The sequence below is a fragment of the Pinus tabuliformis genome, chromosome 9 (genome assembly GCF_031772625.1).
Source record: "Pinus tabuliformis cultivar Carrire ecotype Pingquan chromosome 9, CPIR1, whole genome shotgun sequence".
Classification (NCBI taxonomy): domain Eukaryota; kingdom Viridiplantae; phylum Streptophyta; class Pinopsida; order Pinales; family Pinaceae; genus Pinus; species Pinus tabuliformis.
In genome coordinates this window covers 1953897351-1953903272 of record NC_142307.1, presented here as the reverse complement: position 1 = coordinate 1953903272, position 5922 = coordinate 1953897351, and the positions used below count along the sequence as shown (strand labels likewise).

The 5922-nt window shown below is 37.7% G+C and overlaps 2 long non-coding RNA genes and 1 pseudogene across 2 annotated transcripts; 1 reads left to right on the top strand and 2 right to left on the bottom strand.

The window, feature by feature from the left end:
* Nucleotides 1–441: 441 nt before the first annotated feature.
* On the bottom strand, nt 442–1179 carry LOC149156794 (protein TRAUCO pseudogene; annotated as a pseudogene).
* A 971-nt stretch (nt 1180–2150) lies between these two features.
* LOC149156793 (uncharacterized) lies at nt 2151–3381 on the top strand. Its single transcript, XR_016263497.1, has 2 exons — nt 2151–3032; nt 3246–3381. It is a non-coding gene; the product is annotated as an uncharacterized LOC149156793 (long non-coding RNA).
* Nucleotides 3382–3865: 484 nt separating this feature from the next.
* Nucleotides 3866–5070, bottom strand: LOC149156792 (uncharacterized). The gene is made up of 2 exons (XR_016263496.1): nt 4153–5070; nt 3866–4001 (listed from the first exon to the last, which is right to left on the bottom strand). It is a non-coding gene; the product is annotated as an uncharacterized LOC149156792 (long non-coding RNA).
* Nucleotides 5071–5922: the final 852 nt, after the last annotated feature.

The window sequence follows — 5922 nt, the reverse complement described above, 5'->3', positions numbered from 1 at the left end:
TAAAGGGGTGAAGGACTATGAAAAAAATGAATGTACTCTTGACCTTGCAAGAGACTTAATACAAGTTGTTGTAGGTATTTTAGCCTACATGAACAAAATTTCAACTTCATGAGTGAGAACGTTACACATCACACTGAACTACAAAATTAGACTAAATAAATGCAGATAACACTAAAATTATTTTTATTTATTTCCATATTATGCAAGTCTTAACATTTTTTAATATTAAGTGGCAGATTTTTTTCAGGGTGTATATAGCAAGGGCGAGGAAATTAACAGCAGTTAAGTACGAGTGCTAGTGCATACACTGAAACAAAGCGCATTCTATATTTTCGCCATGAATACTAAAGTTTTCAGGAGGACAAAATTAAAGCGAACATATGTATAACAGCGGTAAAAAGAATAGAAGTGTGCGCAATTAAAAAAAGGACCGTCTATATATTGAGTGCATGAACTGCGAAACAGAAAAATATTTAGTGCATGAACTGCATGGACTGAAATATTTAGTGCATGAACTGCATTCCAAATGAAGTCACAAATTCAAAGCATTCAAGCACACTCCAGGTTGGAAGTCACAAATTTAAAGCATTCAAGAAAACATGACTAGAGGAAAATAATTCAAAGATATGGGAACTGGTGCTTCGTCTACTGCATTGCTGTGATGATAAAACTCACTGCCATTGGGCAAATTAATATAAAACCCAATAACGTCACCCTCCACGTAAGGTCCATCCCCATAGGGCTCTCTGATAGCCTTATGAACTTTAGTGCCATCAACATCTCTGTAGGCATAGCTATTCCCATCATAACCCACAGGAGCGTCAACATCTCCTTTCTCTGGTAAACAACCTTGATCTCAAAATACCATGCCCCGTCCACCACACCCCTAGTAGCCCTCACCGTTCTGTATCCTTTAGAACTCCCTGCAATCAGTCTATCTTTACTCAGCTCAATCTTTTCTGCCTTGTGGATCTTTGGGTTGTCATCCTCATCCTCGTCATCAAGCAGCCTGGGGACGGGAGTTATGAGAGTAGTATCTTTTGCTGCGGGAACCCTGTTCTTCTTACCAGACTTCCTGGATGCCGATGCTGATCTGGTCCGGGCATTAGTGTTTCTCCTTTTGGGCCTTTTAATAACAATGTCTCCACCAACACCGACTTGGCAAGATGACCCGTGATCTCAATTACATAATGAGGATCCATTGAGGTGATGAAGCAAACTATGCAAAAAAAATTAAAGTTTAGCATATGTAGTTTCCAAAGGGAAATAAGGGTAGAAGTAATGTTGCAAATATTGTTTAGGGGAGGATATTGAAGCTGACCATTTTCTGCTCTTGGGATATCAATAGTGTTGTTCGAAATGGAAGAGGAGACGGTTTACCGAACTATGTGATGTTCAGGGCCGTACGCAATGGGTCACAGGGTCGTAGGCAATGAGTCACAGGGCCGTAGGCAATGAGTCGCAAAAGAACTGGAAGGTACAAACTCTGCTTTGGTCAGGGTTCAACGATTGAATTTTCATTTTTCAAAGAATCAAGTTAACTATAACTGTGTTAATGTATTGTGCTACCTACAGGAGGAGTTTTATCAAGACATTTCGACAACAGTGCATAGAAGTAAAGCTGATTGCCCACCTCCACGGTTGATTAGTTCTATTGTTTACATTTAATTTTGGATTTCACTTTTCTATTGTACAATTATTTTAGCAAACAATTTAAATTCGACTTCTGATGCAGGGATTTGTCACAGTGGAATTTGTCACAGTTGGAGTGGATGCATCAGTGCTTGAGCGTATTGCTAAGATCATGTCTTATATTCGCTTGGGCTCCTCTAGAAAGGTATGGCTATACTGTGTTGTTTTCTATAATGAGTCGCAAAAGAACTGGAAGGTACAAACTCTGCTTTAACTTGTGTCTTTTTCTCTGTAGTTTTTTGTTTTTGGTTTTGTTTCTGCATTGTTACAGGTTTTTTCGATACGTAAAATATGAATTCTAGCCTCAAATCGCCAGTGTCTGTGAGTGCTAAGAAACCCTGCAAAAGACCAGAGCAAAGGCGCCCGTTGCAGGAGCATTCAGCACCTTTAAGACAAAATGTAATGTAGTATTCTCTAATTCTACATGAATCCTCTTTGGTTTTGTCTATATTGGGTTTAGGAATTATGGATACATCTGCTTTTTAGGATTGATGTGTAGGGCACAGTGCTTTGTATTTGGGCTTTACTGTTTTTGGATATATATGTTTTGGGATTGATATAAGATACAGTTTTCTGTTTTAGGGTTGATGAATATATTTCTCTGTATTGGTTCATTCTTCTCCAACTGTATATAACCTTCATGGATGTACTCTGTATTGGCTTTGGGCTTTATGCATAGATCTGTGTTTTTTAGGATTGATACGATAGGGATTATATGACCCTCATCGATGTAATTTGTAGTTCCCGAAGGTTTTATGGCGTTTAGGATTGATGTGGACCTTGAATCTTGTAGGACACAGTACTTTGGATTTGGGCTTTACTGCTTGTGGATATTATTTGTGCTTTCGGATTGATATAAGATATAGTGTATATATTCTTCTCCAACTTTGTATGACCCTCAATGATGTTCTCTGTATTGGATTAAGGGTTTATGAATATATTTATGTTTTAGGGTTGATCAATATATATCTCTGTATTGGGTTCATTCTTCTCCAACTTTATATAACCTTCATGGATATACTCTGTATTGGGTTTAGGCTTTATGAATAGATCTCTGTTTTTTAGGATTGATACGATAGCCCTCATCGATGTAATTTATATGATCCTCATCGATGTAATTTGTATTTCCCCAAGGTTTTATGATGTTTAGGATTGATGTGGACCTTGAATCTTGTAGGACACAGTACTTTGGATTTGGGCTTTAGTGCTTATAGATATTATTTGTGTTTTCGGATTGATATAAGATACAGTGTATGCATACTTTGTATGACCCACACTGATGTTCTCCGTTTTGGGTTCAGGGTATATGAATATATTTCTGCTTTACGGTATATGAATATGTATGATACACTACACTCTTCTCCAACAACTGTATATGAACTTCATGGATGTACTCTGTATTAGGTTTGGGCTTTTATGAATAGATTTGTGTATTAGGATTGATACCCTACATTATGTTCTCCAAAGTTATATGACCTTCATGGATGTAATCTGAATTGGGCTAGGGTTTTATGGTGTTTGACCTTGAATCTTGTATTGTTTTATTATTGCAGAGCGATAGGTTTATTTCGCACAGGGGATCCATGGATTTTGATGTGGCTCGATATCTGCTCACCGAGAAGGAAAATGATAATAATGGCGTTTATACAACGCCCTCCAAGGAATCTTATAAGAGGGAGATTGCAGCAAGTTTATTGCAGGATGGAGATATTGCCTCCAAAAAATACAGGATTCTAAGCTTTACCAGCAAAGCTCCTGCTCCTCCTGAGGATTTACAGTCCCTCTATTCTGAAAATGTGGCTGTTGATAATGTGCCAAAATCCAGTAAATCACGCCGTTATATTCCTCAGGTATGTCTATTCTAGAACCCTATTAGTACCATGTTTGCGAACTTTTATATCTGGTTATGCGTAGGTTTGTAGGCCTTGGTGCACACAACCTACAAACCTACGCATAACCAAATATAAAAGTTCGCAAACATGGTACTAATTAGGGTTCTAGAATAGACATACCTGAGGAATATAACGGCGTGATTTACTGGATTTTGGCACATTATCAACAGCCACATTTTCAGAATAGAGGGACTGTAAATCCTCAGGAGGAGCAGGAGCTTTGCTGGTAAAGCTTAGAATCCTGTATTTTTTGGAGGCAATATCTCCATCCTGCAATAAACTTGCTGCAATCTCCCTCTTATAAGATTCCTTGGAGGGCGTTGTATAAACGCCATTATTATCATTTTCCTTCTCGGTGAGCAGATATCGAGCCACATCAAAATCCATGGATCCCCTGTGCGAAATAAACCTATCGCTCTGCAATAATAAAACAATACAAGATTCAAGGTCAAACACCATAAAACCCTAGCCCAATTCAGATTACATCCATGAAGGTCATATAACTTTGGAGAACATAATGCCTAGGGTATCAATCCTAATACACAAATCTATTCATAAAAGCCCAAACCTAATACAGAGTACATCCATGAGGCTCATATACAGTTGTTGGAGAAGAGTGTAGTGTATCATACATATTCATATACCGTAAAGCAGAAATATATTCATATACCCTGAACCCAAAACGGAGAACATCACTGTGGGTCATACAAAGTATGTATACACTGTATCTTATATCAATCCGAAAACACAAATGATATCCATAAGCACTAAAGCCCAAATCCAAAGTACTGTGTCCTACAAGATTCAAGGTCCACATCAATCCTAAACATCATAAAACCTTAGGGAAATACAAATTACATCGATGAGGGCTATCGTATCAATCCTAAAAAACAGAGATCTATTCATAAAGCCTAAACCCAATACAGAGTACATCCATGAAGGTTATATAGAGTTGGAGAAGAATGAACCCAATACAGAGATATATATTGATCAACCCTAAAACATAAATATATTCATAAACCCTTAATCCAATACAGAGAACATCATTGAGGGTCATACAAAGTTGGAGAAGAATATATACACTATATCTTATATCAATCCGAAAGCACAAATAATATCCATAAGCAGTAAAGCCCAAATCCAAAGTACTGTGTCCTACAAGATTCAAGGTCCACATCAATCCTAAACACCATAAAACCTTAGGGAACTACAAATTACATCGATGAGGGTCATATAATCCCTATCGTATCAATCCTAAAAAACACAGATCTATGCATAAAGCCCAAAGCCAATACAGAGTACATCCATGAAGGTTATATACTGTTGGAAAAGAATGAACCAATACAGAGAAATATATTCATCAACCCTAAAACAGAAAACTGTATCTTATATCAATCCCAAAACATATATATCCAAAAACAGTAAAGCCCAAATACAAAGCACTGTGCCCTACACATCAATCCTAAAAAGCAGATGTATCCATAATTCCTAAACCCAATATAGACAAAACCAAAGAGGATTCATGTAGAATTAGAGAATACTACATTACATTTTGTCTTAAAGGTGCTGAATGCTCCTGCAACGGGCGCCTTTGCTCTGGTCTTTTGCAGGGTTTCTTAGCACTCACAGACACTGGAGATTCGAGGCTAGAATTCATATTTTACGTATCGAAAAAACCTGTAACAATGCAGAAACAAAACCAAAAACAAAAAACTACAGAGAAAAAGACACAAGTTAAAGCAGAGTTTGTACCTTCCAGTTCTTTTGCGACTCATTATAGCCTTCCATGAAAAATGAAAATTCAATCGTTGAACCCTGACCAAAGCAGAGTTTGTACCTTCCAGTTCTTTTGCGACTCATTGCCTACGGCCCTGTGACTCATTGCCTACGACCCTGTGACCCATTGCGTACGGCCCTCAACATCACATAGTTCGGTAAACGGTCTCCTCTTCCATTTCGAACAACACTATTGATATCCCAAGAGCAGAAAATGGTCAGCTTCAATATCCTCCCCTAAACAATATTTGCAACATTACTTCTACCCTTATTTCCCTTTGGAAACTACATATGCTAAACTTTAATTTTTTTTTGCATAGTTTGCTTCCTCGTCGTCGTCCGAGATCTCAATTACATGATGAGGATCCATTGAGCCGTGAGCTGAGTATGCAATCACGTAGCAATCCAACAGGGTTTATATTTCTATTGAGCCGTGAGCTAGAGTATGCAATCACGTAGCAATCCAACAGAGTTTATATTTCTATTGCCTTATTGCCTTCAATATTCTATTGTCATATTAGTTTTCTCTGATATTTAAAAGAAAATGGCATTGCAGACCCAC